This window comes from Drosophila gunungcola, unplaced genomic scaffold (assembly GCF_025200985.1).
Source record: "Drosophila gunungcola strain Sukarami unplaced genomic scaffold, Dgunungcola_SK_2 000059F, whole genome shotgun sequence".
Lineage (NCBI taxonomy): Eukaryota > Metazoa > Arthropoda > Insecta > Diptera > Drosophilidae > Drosophila > Drosophila gunungcola.
In genome coordinates this window covers 256,258-273,767 of record NW_026453222.1, presented here as the reverse complement: position 1 = coordinate 273,767, position 17,510 = coordinate 256,258, and the positions used below count along the sequence as shown (strand labels likewise).

The window sequence follows — 17,510 nt, the reverse complement described above, 5'->3', positions numbered from 1 at the left end:
AGCTTTGTGTCGATAACGAAACTAATTAAATCAGCTAAAGTTAATTTTTTGTTAAAGTTAATAATAATCGTCACAAAATTTTTTATCATAAGCTTTGGCAGAACGCCAACAATAACAATAAAAGAGTACTTCATTACTACGATCATGAGTCATCCCTGGATATCTTGAAAAACCCAGAGCACACAGTTCCGACTCTTGATCTTATCTGAGACCCATTTAACATTGCACAGGAAATGTAGCTTTATTTCCAGTCGGAACCCTCGAGGATTTTTGCCAACCATGTATTTTTCTCTTTCTTTAATAACAATAGAAAACAAGAAAGGAAGCAAACATCGGCAAGCCGAAGTTCATATACCCTTGCAGCTATTGCAAAAGCTTGAAAACATTAAAATTATGATTATTATGCGTATATGTTTAAAAACATTGAAGCTATGATGATTTGCAGCTTAAATATTCGATAGTTCCTATGGCAGCTATATGATATCGTTTTCAGATTTTAATAAAATTAAAAGCGTAATTCTAATTTGTCAAATTATTAAACTTCTAAAAGAATTTAAAAAAAATTACAAGATAGAAAAGTTACATTTAAAAAAATTATTTTTTTTTTACTGGATCAATGGGAGCTATATGATAGTCGTCCGATTTTGATGAAATTAACCATTCCTATATGTCGAAGAAACAGAACAGAAAAGTAATAATTTTATTGTATTTATTTTTTCGATTGATTTAGTCGTCCGATTTTAATGAAATTTAACCATTACTTCATGTCGAAGAACTAAAAAAAAAATTAAAAACAGCAAAGTGATAATTTTTTTTTCATTTATTTTTTCGATTGTTCCTATAGGAGCTATATGCTATGGTCGTCCGATCCGGCTTGTTCCGACTTATATACTACTAACAATAGAAAGACAACTTTTGGGAAAGTTTCATGCAGATAGCTTTAAAACTGAGGGACTAGTTTGCGTAGAAACGGACGGACAGACGGACATGGCTAGATCGACTCTCTCTTAGTGATGCTGATCAAAAATATATATACTTTATAGGGTTGGAAATGTCTCCTTCACTGCGTTGCAAACTTCTGACTGAAATTATAATACCCTCTGAAAGGGTATAGATATATACAGATTTATGCCATTACAAGGCCAAGAAGATTTAGTAATTGTTGCACCATCAGCTTTAAAAAAGATTCTATCTTTTCGTAAAATGGATGTAAAATGTCCTTCATTAAATGCTTGTCCGTGGTGAAATATTGCACAATATTGCAAATGTATCACTTTGTGAAGTGCTTTTTAAATGAAAGTTGGGTATTTTCATATAAAAATGATCGACTAAACGAAGTGCAAAATAAGAGCACGACTTGAGCCTCAGTGTTAATTAGAGTATGACTTTGTCTGCAATGCGGACATTTGTCATTTTCAAAGTTTCCCAAACACCGTAGTTAAAATTAACTAGTTAATTTGGTGTGGACTTTCTACATTCCAGAATATATAAATTGGCCATGACATTCTCTTTTGTCTGAATAGGAGGTCTACATTCTGTCAAAAAGTACCCGGAAATTTCCGGGTACTCATTTGACAGAACGTATGATACTAACTGCTCAAATTTACCACATGTTTATGTACATTTATATATTGTTTAATGTACACACTAATGGTCACTCTCTTTTATTTTTAATTATATTTATCTCTAAACATGTTGATAGGTATTCTCTTGCTTGTACACGAAGTTGTATGTTTGAAGTCAGTCGAAATAAATACACGAAGGAAATTGGTTGGACACCTATCCCGAATCAGTTTTACTACATCCTTAATTTGGAAGCCTTAACATTGGCGACCGTGACAGGACACCGCAAGGAAAGTCCTAAGTCTTTTGGACTCACCAAATAAGCTCCCGTTGGGTTACTTGTATGTATGCAATTTAACCCAGAGTAGTGAATAAAAAAAATTTAATTTACATGGGCTTGTCTGCACTACCTCGTGGACCGAAAATGCGGTAATTCCTACTCCCTCATAAGATCACGCCACTGCGAAAGTAAAATCCATTCAACCTGGTTTTACTCATACATTTGCTATTCGAATTATATCAGTGAGTTCCCAGAGGCGCAAATTCACATTTCAGAATCGATTGCTTCCGCCATACTTCGAATCTGGTATGCATTCGGCTTCATACTAAAACATTAATTACTTTTCCATAAGCTTGGACGTTTTTATACCCTTGCAGAGGGTATTATAATTTCAGTCAGAAGTTTGCAACGCAGTGAAGGAGACATTTCCGACCCTAAAAAGTATATATATTCTTGATCAGCATCACTAGGAGAGTCGATCTAGCCATGTACGTCTGGCCGTCCGTCTGTCAGTCTGTCCGTCTGACCGTCCGACCGTTCCTAGCCAAACTAGTCTCTCAGTTTTAAAGATATCTGCATGAAACTTTCCCATAAGTTGTCTTTCTATTGCAGGTAGTACATAAGTCGGAACGAGCCGTATCGGACGACTATAGCATATAGCTCCCATAGGAACAATCGAAGAAATAAATAAAAAAAAATTATAACTTTGCTGTTTTTTAATTATACTCTTGCAGAGGGTATTGTTATTTCAGTCAGAGGATTGCAACGCAGTGGAGGAGATATTTCTGACCCTATAAAATATATATTCTTGATCAACATCACTAGATACTAGGTAGTATATAAGTCGGAACGAGCCGGATCGGACAAAAATTCTGACTTTGCTGTTTTTTAATTTTTTTTTAGTTCTTCAACATATAGTAATGGTTAAATATTTTAGAATTACGGTTTAAATTTCATCAAAATCGGACGACTATATCACATAGCTCCCATAGAAATAATAAAAATATATAAAATAACTATCTAATGATTGAGCTGCAAATCATCATAGATACGCAAGTAAATCATAATTTTAATGTTTTCAAAAATATTTAATTCTTGCAATAGCTGCAAGGGTATATAAACTTCGGCTTGCCGAACTTTGCTTTCTTCCTAGTTTTTTTTTAGTTCTTCGACATATAGTAATGGTTAAATATTTCAGAATTACGGTTTAAATTTCATCAAAATCAGACGACTTTAACATAAAGCTTCCATAAAAACAATAAAAATGAATTTTATTTTTTAGCAAAAGCTGGATTCCAATTTGAAGAAAATTGGAGAAAAGGAAACGAAGAAGTTAAAATAAAAGTCGACGATGAGGAGATATCGAAGGCCTCCGGCATTGCATGGAAACCTTGTATGGACACCTTTTGCTTTCGGTATGAACTATCCACAATTGAGGTGCTGATCAGACGCTTAATACTTACACAGAAAGCATATGCACGCTGCGCTTAAGGCTTTAATTGGAATTGTTACTTCGCCAGGTAGTTCGAAAGTGTGTGCATTGCTTCGACTATAAGCCAAAATTGTTGACACAAATTATGGGCTCTATTTCTTCTGATCGCTTTCTTGAGCGACGTCCTTTTTTATATCTGGAAAAAACTACACATAGAATTCGAGGAAGAAGCACTGTTTAAAACACTGTTTATGGGAAACTGCCTTCAAATCGATGAATATGTTACTTGTTAAAAACGCTGCAGATTCAAATTTAACCGTTGAGGAGTTACAAGCCGTCGTAATAGGAGTTGAGACAATTTTGAACCCTCACTGCACTATACAAAGATCCAAATGAAAGTAAAGCCATTACAGGCACTCCTAGAATAAAATATGGAAGCAGGGAAGATTGTAACGACCTGATTTCTATGTATTCTCGCTCGCTACGTTAACGGGCGGCTAGCTCAGAGAGGTTATGGGTTCGTTCCACCAAATTTATATTGGGTGATTGCCTTTGACCAATGAATAACGCAAGAGTTCTGTTGGGATCGTAACTGTCTTTATTCGTCTCCTTGTACAAGCCTCGCGGCTCTTCAGCTGCTGCTGCTCCTCGTCGTCGTCCTCTGCGGCGTCGCTCCTCGTCGCTGTCCTTCGCGGCGTCGCTCCTCGTCGTCGACTGCTTGCTGGTATCTGCCTCGTGACGGCTCCGTCGAGACTCTGGATGTTATGCGAACCTCACTATCGGGACCGGCAAGGTGTTTCGCCTAGCAGGTAGAACGCCGTTCTGCCTTTTCGCCTAGCCACCTTTATCGCAGGCTCCCTAAGTTGGTCCGGATTGTGTCGGCAAGGTGTATCGCCTAGCCGGTTGAACTCGGTTCGACCTCTTCGCCCAGCCACCTTTATCGCAGACTCCACGCAAGGACTCCCTGAGCTCGATTTAACCACGACCTAGCACCCGTTGGATCTCAGCGTTGAAGCCTCAGCCTTGTAGACTCTCAGTCGTTCGGCGTCTCGACTTTGCGATCTTGATCCTGGTACTCGGCACTTGATTAACTTGCTTCTGGTCTCGCGTACACGCACTCGCTTTGATTCTCGCACTATTACTTTTTTCTGTGCTGCGTTTGCGCCGCCTTTTATAGCCTGTGATGGTCCCGTTATTTCCCTTTTCCAGCTCGCGTGATCGGGTCCAAGGTCCACTGCCGCACCGTTAGTTCACGGTGCGTCCTCTTTGTGCGGGTCCGAAGTCCGCCATTTTACCGTTCGACCCTGTTGCCCTTGCCGTGAGAGGGTCCAATGTCCAGCGTGGTACCGTTAGTTCACGGTGTCTCCGCTTTGCCCGGGTCCAAGGTCCGTTGTTTACCGTTTGACCTTGTTGCCCTTGACTCCTCCGACATTCTCGCCTCCTTCGCTGTTGCTATGCAGCTCTCCTGCCTCGGAATTTGTGGGGAGTTTTAAGACTCCTCACATTTCCCCCTTTCTTCGGAAATGTTATGAAAGTGTGATCTCCCCGCCCCTGTTGTTCGTTCATTCAAATTCCCCGCCAGACTCGTTCTCCTCGTGACCCCATTCAGTTCCCCAAAAGACTTCAACTGCCCTCGTAAGACTCCCCCCAGACAGCGCTCTGAAAGACCTTTAACTTTCCCATGGCTGTGCTGCGTTAGCCTGTTCCCCAGACAGTTCCCCGAACTTGAACTTTCCCAAAACTGCATCTCGTTCCTTCGATAATTCCCCGCGTAGAATTTGAATTTCCCGCCCAGACATTTCCCCGTGTTTGAAATCACCATTTCGATTCCCGTCGTCTGGCCACTCTACTAACCCTGTCTCGATCGCACATATCAATAGTGGGTCCAGCATTGCCATCGTTGTTGCCGTTATCGTTTCCGTTGTCTTAAGTTGCCTCCGTGTGACCGTTTCTTGAGAAATCCAGTATTTTTTTGTACCCATCGATCGCAACTATCGATCGACCGCCTATCGCCTGGCGCCCCCGTCCCTAATTCCTCACGGCCTCGTTGTTTTGAAAAAACTGGTAAGTGAACTTGCTGATGATAGTTTTCCTTTAATTAACGACTTTTTTCTTTACAGCGACACCATGACCATGATGCCCCTGATGCCCCTGACATGTCTCGGGGTGCTGACCCTGGACCGCGTGCCCCGGGAGACCCTTGCGGCGGCAAGTGACCCCCCTCGCCCTACGCCTGCGGCAGCCTCGTGTTTTCTGCCGGCCCGCGTGCTTGGCCCGCGATTAACCCCCTCACCGCCCCCGTTCCGCGATCGGCTGCTGCGGCGGACCACTCTTTTTTTTCCTGTGTTGTGCCTTGTTGTGATCCCCTGCCCAAAAAAAATAACTGCTGGGTTCAAATGCTGTTATCTGTTTATTGGGCCTTAAACACCCGCACCCGGCCCCCTGCTACCTTGACTCGGTAGCGCTGTCCCTCCTCCAGCACGAGCTTGGCCCACCTGGCATCCTCTGCCTCCCTCGCTGTCGCTGCGTCTCTTCGGCCACCCGCGCCGGCCAATCCGCCTCCGGAACCTCCGCCCACGGTTCCGCGCCCTCCGACTGCTGTCTCCGCAGCGTCGGCCTCGCCGGTGGGGCTCGCGACTCCGGGCACGAAGTCTGCCGCGCCAGCTTCGGGGGTGGCGCCGTGTCCCGCGACGTCTCCGGCGGTGTTGGCCCTCGGATCGCGCGGGCTCAGCGGCGGTGGGCGCCGCCACTCGATGGCTTTGATGGCCTCTCGCATCCTGGCCTCCTCTGCTGCCTCCTCGGGCGCGGGCCACGTCCACGTGACCGTCTACTGCGGCTGCCCCTGCGGCGGCTGTGGCTGCTCCTGCGGCGGCTGCGGCGGCTCCCACAGTGCGGCCTCCTCGGCCTCGGCGTCCCTCAGCCTCTGCTGCCACGCGGCGACTGCTGCACTCCTCGCCGCCCGCCGGGCCTCCCATTGGCGGACAGTGACCGCCCGCGCCTCCAAGATCCGAGCCCACTCCTTGGGCTTGCCCGACGGTGGCATCTGCCCTAGGCAGATCCTCCCGAGCCCTGCCGTCGCCCTGCTCAACCGGCGGAAGATCATCCGGTCCCTCGCCGCTCGCCGCGCCACGTCGTCCTCGTCCGAGGACACCTCGGGACTGACGGTCTCCGTCCCCTCCTCCGCCTCCTCCTTCTCAATCGCGTCCTCTGGCCCACTCTCGTCGGAAGAGATGGCGACGACCTCTGCGACCTCCGTCGCGTCTGCTCCTGGGTCCTCCTCCTCGGACGGCAGCTCCACGTCCGAGATCTCCCCGGTGGACTCCTCGTCAGCCTCGCTGACCGGTGACGGGGATCGCGACACCAGGGGGGACGCCAGAAGCTGGAGAACGGAATCGGAGTCCCGTCTCCACTTCGCCACTGGCTGTTCCCTGGCGCGCTCCTCCCTCACCTCGTGTTCCACTCGCGATTGGGTGTTGCTCTTACGTGCGCTCATGATGGTTATCTTTTTTGGAAAGACCTGCACCATGCAGCGCCGTCGCTGACGAAACCTCGGTTCTTCCGCGTATCCTCGGTTCCGTTATTCGCGGAGACGTGTACCGGTAACGGGACTCGCTCTCCGCTCTGTGTCCGTGTAACGTTTACAAGTAACGGTGCCCTCCGTGTACACGCCTCCTACGCAACCCGTGCATGTGTGTGTTTAGCCGGTAACGGTGCCTACGGCTTTTTAAACCCTCCCTGTCCCGCTCTCGCGCTCCTGATTTGTGTGCCTGTATGTGTGTGCTTGACCGTTAATTTCGATACTGTGTATCGTCCTCCCCCTTTCTTCGGTTAGGGTACAGTGCTCCTCCGATACGCCGGATTTGTGACTGCCCCTCTTTGCTTTGGGGTTTTAACTGGCTTATGTGTGTTTTCCTTTCTTTGACCGTGTGTTCGTGCCGCAGGTTGCAAATAACCGGAGAATCGAAATTAATTATTTTAAACGGTCCCTCGTATCTGGGGGCCAGTTTCGCCGCGAATCCTTCTGCCGCCTTGGATAGATGGTGCTCCTTGGCCCATACCGTGTCTCCAATCTGTGGTTTCCAAGGGCGCCTCCGGAGATTGTAGTGGCGCGCCTGATCCTGCGCCGACTTCTCCATGTTCCGTCTGACCAGCTCGAAGATTTCGTTTATTTTTTTCGCATTCTCCGACGGGGTCTGGGTTTCCCTTCCTGTGCCGGTGGTTTCTTCATCAAACAACGCGCTCGGTAACCTGGGCTCTCTACCCTGCGTGACGAATGCCGGCGAATACCCTGTGGACTCGGCTACACTAGTGTTCACGGCCAGCTGCAATTCTGGCCAGTTCTCATCCCACGTTCTCTGGTCTTGTCCGGCAAACTGGGCGATCATTGTTTTTACAGTTCTATTGGCCCTCTCCGTGGGATTTTCTTGGGGTGTGTACGGGGCTGTGAACTGGTGCCGCACTCCCAACTCTGTCAGGAACCGCTTGAACGCCCTGCTCGTGAACTGCACCCCGTTATCGGTGATTAAGACCTTCGGCACGCCTTACCTTGAGACAATCCTTTCCCGGATTGCCTTTTCCAGCGTCTCCGTGGTAGCCCTACGCATTGGCACTATTTCCGTCCACTTCGAGAACCGATCTACGAGCACTAGTAGCATCGAGTTCCCGTGTTTCGACCGAGGAAGCGGCCCAACGAAATCGGCGCATACTGTGGCCCAGGGCTCCTCTGGGATCTGTGTGAGCATTTTTCCGGCTGCCTGGAGCTGACTGGGCTTGTACCTGAGGCAGCTCTCACAGTTCCGCACGTGCTTCCTAATGTCGCGGTGCATGCCCGGCCAATAATACCTCGCTGCCACCCTCGCGATCGTCTTCCGGCTGCCCATGTGTCCGGCCGTCGGCGTATCGTGGTTCTCCACCATGACTCGTTGCCTGCTCTGTGAGGAATGTGCCGGTACAGCCGGTCGGCCTCCACTAAATAGTCCGGATATTTTTGGGGGTTCTGTGCTATCTTGCCCCTTATGTCCCTTATCCAGCTACATTCGGCTTGTTCTGCTGACTGACCAGGTGACTTCGTTTTCAACCTTCGGCAGGTTTCGGGTAAGGGCTGCCGCGACAGTGCGTCCGCCACAATATTCAGCTGGCCTTTCCTGTATGTTATTTCGAAGTCGTATTGCTGGAGCTCCAGTGCCCACCGCGCGATTCTTCCGGTTGGGCTCTCGATGCTATTCAACCACTTCAAGGCCATGTGATCTGTTATCACTTTGAAGTGGTATCCCTCCAGGTATGGCTTTAATTTCCTTATGGCCCACACGATTGCTAAACATTCCTTTTCAGTGGCGGAGTAACTTTTTTCCGACCCGTTTAGGGTCCAACTGGTATAGGATATCACCCGCTCACCCTGGTCGGTATTTTGAGTGAGAATGGCGCCCAGCCCATAATCGCTGGCATCGGTCTGCAGCACAAACGGCTTTGTAAAATCCGGGCATGCCAAAATTGGGTCGGCGACCAATCTTGTCTTGACAGCTTCAAAGGCCTGCTGGTGGTCGTCCATTCCCATTTGACACCCTTTCGGAGAAGGGCGTTCAGCGGATGCACTAGCGTGGCAAAATCTGGCACAAAACGCCTGTACCACGACGCCACTCCCAAGTACTGCCGTAGTTCTTTGACATTTGCCGGTGGTTTTAACAATGCTACCGCTGATACCTTTTCCGGATCCGTCCCGATGCCCTGGTCTGTAATGCGATGCCCTAAGTATTGAAGTTCCTTCCTGAAGAATTTACACTTATCCGCGTTTACTTTCAGGTTTGCCGCTCGCAGTCTTCTGAATACTTCCTTTAGGTTCCGCATGTGCTCCTCTAGTGTCCGTCCGATGACAATTATATCATCCTGATACGCGAAAGCGTGCGGCATCATTTCAGGTCCAATTACCTGGTCCAACGCCCGCTGGAATGTTGCTGATGCCGAGTGTAAACCGAAAGGCATAACTTTCCATTGAAACAGGCCTTTCCCTGGCACTGTGAATGCGGTATACTGCCTGCTGGCTGCCTCCAACGGTATTTGCCAGTACCCGTCCTTTAAGTCGAGGCTGCTAATATATATAGCTTCTCGGAGTTGGTCCAGGATGTAGTTGATCATCGGCATTGGATATGCATCCTTCACGGATTTTGCGTTGATCTGCCTGAAATCCACACAGAGCCTCCAAATGGTCTTCTTTCTCACCATGACTATTGGTGAGCTGTACGGACTCCTTGACGGTTCGATGCATCCCTTTTCAAGTAGCTCGTCTACTTTGGCGTTGATCTCGCCCTGCATTTTTGGATTCTTCGGATAGTACCGCTGTTTGACCGGCTGATCGTCCTTCATGGTGATCCTGTGTACTGCCACGTTTGACGTGCCTTGCAGATCTTCCATGCTCTCCAACTCGGTCTTTAAAAACTGGTCCACATCCTTCTCCGAAAATTCCTTCGCGGCTTCCACGACTGCTACCGACAGTTTTTCCTCTAGCCAGCCTCGGTGTCTGTCCCTCGCCGGTATCATCACTCTGTGACCTGCGCATTTCACCTCGGCTCCGATTTTGGTGAGGAAGTTCCATCCTAGCACCAGTTCGTCAATCAATCCTGGGAGGATCAGCAGCTCCATTGACACTTTTCTTGTGCCAAGTCCGATTTGAATTTCTAACTGCGATTTTACGTCTCCGCATCTACCGTCCGCCATCCGTACTTGCCTCTTTGTGGGTCCAACCTTTCCTGCCGCCTGCAGCCTGTCCGCCAGCTCTTTGCTGATGAAACTCGCTGTCGCGCCGGTGTCTACCGTGGCCTTAACGTTCGCGTCACCTATGAGCACTGTGGCGGACAGTTGCATTTCTTCCGCCTTCAGGTCGCCCATTATTTTTGAGAGGCAGCACCTTACGATCCCTTGCCGCCCCTCGGAGGCTGGGATCGTTGCGCGTTTCCCGAACAGCACTCCACCGTTCGGACGCCTATCTTTCCGCATCGCCAGCAGAATGTGAGTCGCCGGTTCCGGCACTCCTTCGTCCAATGGTCCGCGCCCCCGCATCTGCGACACGCGTTGGCCGGATTCTGTATAAATCCACTGCGATCGGCTGGTGGTCCGTGTTCCTGCGGCGTATGCCTCCGTGGCGCCTCCGTGTCCTCCTGGCACCGCCTACACACCGCACCCTGCTCTGCCCTTGGCCTTGGCACTGGGCGGTTCTGTGTCCTCTGGGAGTGGTTTTCCATTTCAAACTTCTCCCGTTGCTCCTCCAGCTCCTCGAACTCGTCTGCCAGCGCCATCAGGGTGTCCAGGTGCCGACACTCGTACGGCCGGATAAAAATTCGGAGGGCCGGCGTGCTGTTCTCCTTTATCCTGTTCAGGACTTCTTTGGCAGACATACCCAGGGGCCGCATCATCGTCTGCATGTCCACCATGTAATCTTTAAATTTTTCCCCGTATGTCTGCCTCCGCTGTCTGACCTGGTCCGCTAGCTTCTCCATGTAGCCTCGAGGAAGGAAATATCCTTGGAAGCTGAATATGAAGTCTCCCCACTTGTCCCACTGCCGGTTGTTGGCTATGAACCACTTTAGGGCTCTGCCCTGCAGCAGCTCCGGCATTGCTCGTGGGATCTGGTTTATATCCAGACCATATGTCACGGCTGTCCACTCCACCTGCTCCAGGAACTCCAGTGGCTTGTCGTTGCCGTCATATCGAAAGTTCCACTCTCGGACTTGCTTGGCCACCTTGGCGTAGTCCTGCGGATGTGGCCGTACGCTTTCTTTCCTCTCGCGGCTGCCTTCTCGCTGCCTGCCGTCGCTTGCCATGCTCTGAATATCCAGGCTTGCTATAAGGCCTTCGGCATCTGCGGCTGTTAGCTTGAATTTTGGGACCGGCAGCTTCCGGAATTTGACCTTCCAGACCTGCCCCTAACTCTGCCACGACCGGGTCTTCTGTTATGCGGTCAACCGTCTCTGCCAGGGTCTTCCTCATCGCCTCTACCGAGCCCTCAAGTTCTATTCCCAGAACATTGCTCACCTCGGCGAAGTCCTCCTTCCTGATATTATAAATCCAGGACTTTCCCATCTTTGATCTTTTGTTCTCTTGGTCAGGGCAATCACTCATGGGCGCCAGATGTAACGACCTGATTTCTATGTATTCTTGCTCGCTACGTTAACGGGCGGCTAGCTCAGAGAGGTTATGGGTTCGTTCCACCAAATTTATATTGGGTGATTGCCTTTGACCAATGAATAACGCAAGAGTTCTGTTGGGATCGTAACTGTCTTTATTCGTCTCCTTGTGCAAGCCTCGCGGCTCTTCAGCTGCTGCTGCTCCTTGTCGTCGTCCTCTGCGGCGTTGCTCCTCGTCGCTGTCCTTCGCGGCGTCGCTCCTCGTCGTCGACTGCTTGCTGGTATCTGCCTCGTGACGGCTCCGTCGAGACTCTGGATGTTATGCGAACCTCACTATCGGGACCGGCAAGGTGTTTCGCCTAGCAGGTAGAACGCCGTTCTGCCTTTTCGCCTAGCCACCTTTATCGCAGGCTCCCTAAGTTGGTCCGGATTGTGTCGGCAAGGTGTATCGCCTAGCCGGTTGAACTCGGTTCGACCTCTTCGCCCAGCCACCTTTATCGCAGACTCCACGCAAGGACTCCCTGAGCTCGATTTAACCACGACCTAGCACCCGTTGGATCTCAGCGTTGAAGCCTCAGCCTTGTAGACTCTCAGTCGTTCGGCGTCTCGACTTTGCGATCTTGATCCTGGTACTCGGCACTTGATTAACTTGCTACTGGTCTCGCGTACACGCACTCGCTTTGATTCTCGCACTATTACTTTTTTCTGTGCTGCGCTTGCGCCGCCTTTTATAGCCTGTGATGGTCCCGTTATTTCCCTTTTCCAGCTCGCGTGATCGGGTCCTAGGTCCACTGCCGCACCGTTAGTTCACGGTGCGTCCTCTTTGTGCGGGTCCGAAGTCCGCCATTTTACCGTTCGACCCTGTTGCCCTTGCCGTGTGAGGGTCCAATGTCCAGCGTGGTACCGTTAGTTCACGGTGTCTCCGCTTTGCCCGGGTCCAAGGTCCGTTGTTTACCGTTTGACCTTGTTGCCCTTGACTCCTCCGGCATTCTCGTCTCCTTCGCTGTTGCTATGCAGCTCTCCTGCCTCGGAATTTGTGGGGAGTTTTAAGACTCCTCGCAAGATGTCAGCCTTAACACAATTTACCTTTTTGAAGCAGCGAATGTGGGACACCGCGAATACTTGCATGAACTTCAGCTTCGATCGAAATGGCTCAAACATGAGGACAATTCGCTCTGGAAGCTAGCTCAGATCGTCCGCAATCCGTGGCCACGATAGTTGAGTCCGTGTGGTGGATACAATATATAATAATAATATATAATATATATATGCTCCACTGCCTATGACATTGCATCTAGGTAATGAAGTTTGAAATGGTGCTGTCAAAGCGCGGAATATGTTTAATGGGTACTCATGGTCCTTCTCTTCTATTTTATAAACATTTATCACTAAGAATGTTAATAAGAATTCACATGTCTGTACCATACACACGAAGTTGTTTTTTTGAAGTTAGTTAAAAAAATACACGAAGTAAATTGGCTGGACACCTAAGAATAAATTGTTTGTTTTTTTATACCTCTTCAATTTGTAGGCCTCAACGTTGACGACCGTGACAGGACACCGCTAGGAAAAGTCCTAAATCTTTTGGAATCTGCTCATCGGATTGAAGGAAAATATTGACTACTTCGTTGGAACCTTTCTTAATGAAGCTGTAACAACTCGTTGTCGTTATTCAAGTACTGGCTAAATCTTTGGAATTACATAATGCGTCATTGGGCTTGGACTGGGCTTGCACCGACAACCATTGGCGCAATTTAGCTTCCGCCGATTTTGGTAACCGATGCAAGATGCATCGGCGAAGATACCCGTAATCGATGGTTTCTCCAGCTTTTAGAAGATAGGCTTGTAATGGGGCATTGTTTGCGTTTCTCACTCTCCCTTTCCATCCATTCCAATGATTTCTCCCTGTTGCACATTTTTTATGGTTTGTTACTCACACACAAATGCGAAAGTGAATTCGTTTTGTCTGCTCTTTTTTACGCGCTTGTGTCTTGGCACGCGTCACTTTTGTTTTGGCACGTGGACGAATTGGGCATGAAAAAATAAATAATAATGTAAATAATAATATTGAAAATAAATAAATAAATTTAAGTGAGATATAGGATATATAGGAACCCGTCAAGTGTTGTCCATATCAATAGAATTGAGAGGCTGCAGAAAAAGTACCTAAAATTTGCACTTCAGCCGTTAAACTTTTCGGAACCTTTGCCAGCTTACTCTAGCCAATTTTGCCTTCTGCATACCTGCAGTCTAGAAGATCGCCGTTCGGTAGCGAGCTTGCTCTTTATTAATGATGTTATAATTGGTAATATAGATAGTCATTAATATTAAGCTCAACTAAATTCAATATCCCTGCCAGGAGTCTCCGTACCGTCATCCCATTTTTTGAAAGTGCTGCGAGGACTAACTATGCGCGTAATGAGCCAATCTTAAGAACTTTAAGACTTTTTAACTCTTTGCCACTAAGTATTCGATTGGTTTGGGGATCCAAGAAGGATGTGCTTAGTCAATTACTTAGGGAATATTTTTTAATTAATACTTAGTTTTAAGTTAAGTTAGCTGATAGCCAGATAAGGATATATCCATTGGCGAATAAATGAATAAATAAATAAATAAATATAAGATAATGTAAGCATAATTTTAAGTTGATTTATTTTGAACCCTTGCAGAGGGTATTATAATTTCAGTCAAAAGTTTGCAACGCAGTGAAGGAGACGTTTCCGACCCCATAAAGTATATATATTCTTGATCAGTATAACTAGGAGAGTTGATCTAGCCAAGTCCGTCTGTCCGTCCGTTTCTACGCAAACTAGTCTCTCAGTTTTAAAGCTATCTGCATGAAACTTTCCCATAAGTTGTCTTTCTATTGCAGGTAGTACATAAGTCGGAACGAGCCGTATCGGACGACTATAGCATATAGCTCCCATAGGAACAATCGAAGAAATAAATAAAAAAAAATTATAACTTTGCTGTTTTTTAATTATACTCTTGCAGAGGGTATTGTTATTTCAGTCAGAGGATTGCAACGCAGTGGAGGAGATATTTCTGACCCTATAAAATATATATTCTTGATCAACATCACTAGATACTAGGTAGTCTATAAGTCGGAACGAGCCGGATCGGACAAAAATTCTGACTTTGCTGTTTTTTAATTTTTTTTTAGTTCTTCAACATATAGTAATGGTTAAATATTTTAGAATTACGGTTTAAATTTCCTCAAAATCGGACGACTTTATCATATAGCTAGTATAGCGTCCAGTAAAAAAAAAAAATTGTAATGCAACTTTTCTATTTTGTCATTTTTTTTTAAATGCTTATAGACTTAAAACGATATCATGTAGCTGCCATAGGAACTATCGAATAATTAAGCTGCAAATCATCATGTTTTTGAACATATACGCAAGTAAATCATAATTTTAATGTTTTCAAGAATATTTAGTTTTTGCAATAGCTGCAAGGGTATATGAACTTCGGCTTGCCGAAGTTTGCTTCCTTTGTTGTTTATGATTTCTTACTCACGCAAAAATTCGAGCGCGTGTTTTTTTTCTGCATTTTTGGGATTTGTTTTGTCTGCTCTTTTTTACGCGCTTTTGTCTTGGCACGCGTCACTTTTGTTTTGGCACGTGGACGAATTGGGCATGAAAAAATAAATAATAATGTAAATAATAATATTGAAAATAAATAAATAAATTCAAGTGAGATATAGGATATAAGATAGCCAAGTCCGACTGTAAGTCCGTGTGTCCTTCTGTCCGTCCGTTTCTACGCAAACTAGTCCATCAGCGAACAACTCTGACCCGTCACTTTGAAAGTACAAAACGTAAAGAACAGGAAGAATCGTCGACTGCTGATCAAAATATTTTCGAACGTAGGTTACAAAATTTGGAGTCAAATTTTAGGCAGGCTGTTCATATACAAGCACAAATTGAAAAATTGAGTCCAGGTGATAATAGTCGGGGTGACTTAAAAGATATTTTTATCACTGTCAAATCGTGAATCCTAAAGTGCATTCATAAGAAGCAGCCTCAACGCCCCGATGAGCGTCGATGATGCTTCGATGCTTCCAGGTGATTCTGTGGAGAAACAATACTACAGATCCTATTTAATTGTTTAAGTTAAATACAGTAACTTATGGACTTTCGAGGCACCCTATCTGGTTATTACCCATCCAGCGGAGAATCCCATCGGAGCTTAAATCTTGCGCTCTAATATGTAGGTGGATTATTTATTGACAGGTGTAGATACACTGACAGAATTTGAGCGCCAGGCTGATAAAGTCAGTTCTCTTATAGCGAATGCTGGATTACAACTAGCAAAATGGAACTCAAACCATGAGAAGCGGAGAAAAGGAAACAAAGAAGTTAAAATAGAAGTCGACGATGAGGAGATATCGAAGGATTGGAAACCTCGTATGGACACCTATGAACTAACCACAATTGAGGTGATGACCAGACGCTCAATAGTATCGGTGGTGCCCAGAATTTACGATCCGCTTGGCATGCTGAGCCCAATGATCATCAGATGAAAAATTGGGATGATCCAATTACGCCTGAACTTACAATCGGACTTTTCCCAATTGCACAGGATTGAAATTTCACGCTAAGTAAATATAGATGCTTACAGACTATTTTCAATTCATGGATTTGCCGATGCATCACAACGTGCATATTGATGCTGCTTGTACATACGCTCCAGTGGGAGCAACAGTAGCTTGTTGCTCCTTGTTAAGAGCCAAGTCTAAGGTCGCACTCAATAATGCAGCATTTCTTCCGAAATTGGAGTTGTGCGTAGCAGTTTTACTTTGCAAAACATGGAACAAAATAAGCATTTATTGTGTCCTTTAACCGCACATCTCCTGAGCGACAATTAACAATTGATGATGTCAAGACTTTATCACCTCTCGAAACAAAAGAAACCTTTCTTCGTATCGCCTTTATGATCGGAAAGAATATTCTATGAAGATCGCAGCGTTAGAAGCTAACAAATTTCTTAGCCACGAACTTCAAAGATTAACAGCTTTTCTTTCCAAAACAAAAACACGAACTGGAACTTTTAATTTAATACGTGTTGGAGGACGCCTATTAAAAGCACCAATCAGCGTCAATGCAAGGTTTCCGATCATTCTTCGGCATTTTGCCGAACCCTTACACAAGAAGCCAATGCACGCTGCGCCTAAGGCTTTAATTAGAATTGTTCGAATAGAAGCCTGGATTATTAATGCCCGAACTTTTCTTCGCCAGGTAGTTCGAAAGTGTGTGCATTGCTTTCATTATAAGCCAAAATTGTTGACACAAATAATGATTACCTTCTGATCGCTTTCTTGATCGATATCCTTCTTATACCCTTGCAGAGTTTATTATTATTTCAGTCAGAAGTTTGCAACGCAGTGAAGGAGACATTCTTGATCAGCATCACTAGGAGAGTCGATCAAGCCATGTCCGTCTGTCCGTCCGTTTCTACTCAAACTAGTCTCTCAGTTTTAAAGCTGTCTGCATGAAATTTTCCCAAAAGTTGACTTTCTATTGCAGGTAGTACATAAGTCGGAACGAGCCGGATCGAACGCATATAGCATCTAGCTCCCATAGGAACAATCGTATACATAAATGAAAAAAAAAGTATAACTGATGTTATTTAATATTTTTTTAGTTCTTCGTCATTTAGTAATGGTTTAATATTTCAAAATTACGGTTTAAAATTCATAAAAATCGGGCGACTATAGCTCCTATAGCTTCCATAAAAACAATAAAAATATAAAAATAATTTTTTCTTTATGACTTCTTAATAATTTGACAGTTCCGAATTACGCTTTTAATTTTATTAAAATCGAATAATTGAGCTGCAAATCATCATAGCCTCAACGTTTTTAAACATATACGCAAGTTGTTGAATGTTTTCAAGAATATTTAATTTTTGCAATAGCTGCAAGGGTATATAAACTTCGACTTGCCGAAGTTTGCTTCCTTTCTTTTTGATATCTGGAGTAGATTTATGTGGATTGTTTTATACTACACATAGAATTCGAGGAAGAACACCGTATAAAACATACGTCGCAATGTTCGTCTGATTTATTGACAAACATATTTCTTCTCTGCTTGAAACGATTTGTAGCTCGCCGTGA

The 17,510-nt window shown here is 45.9% G+C and overlaps 1 long non-coding RNA gene across 1 annotated transcript; it reads left to right on the top strand.

Moving 5' to 3' along the window:
* The first annotated feature begins 15,302 nt into the window (after nt 1-15,302).
* Nucleotides 15,303-16,047, top strand: LOC128264157 (uncharacterized). The gene is made up of 3 exons (XR_008268661.1): nt 15,303-15,459; nt 15,518-15,604; nt 15,685-16,047. It is a non-coding gene; the product is annotated as an uncharacterized LOC128264157 (long non-coding RNA).
* Nucleotides 16,048-17,510: the final 1,463 nt, after the last annotated feature.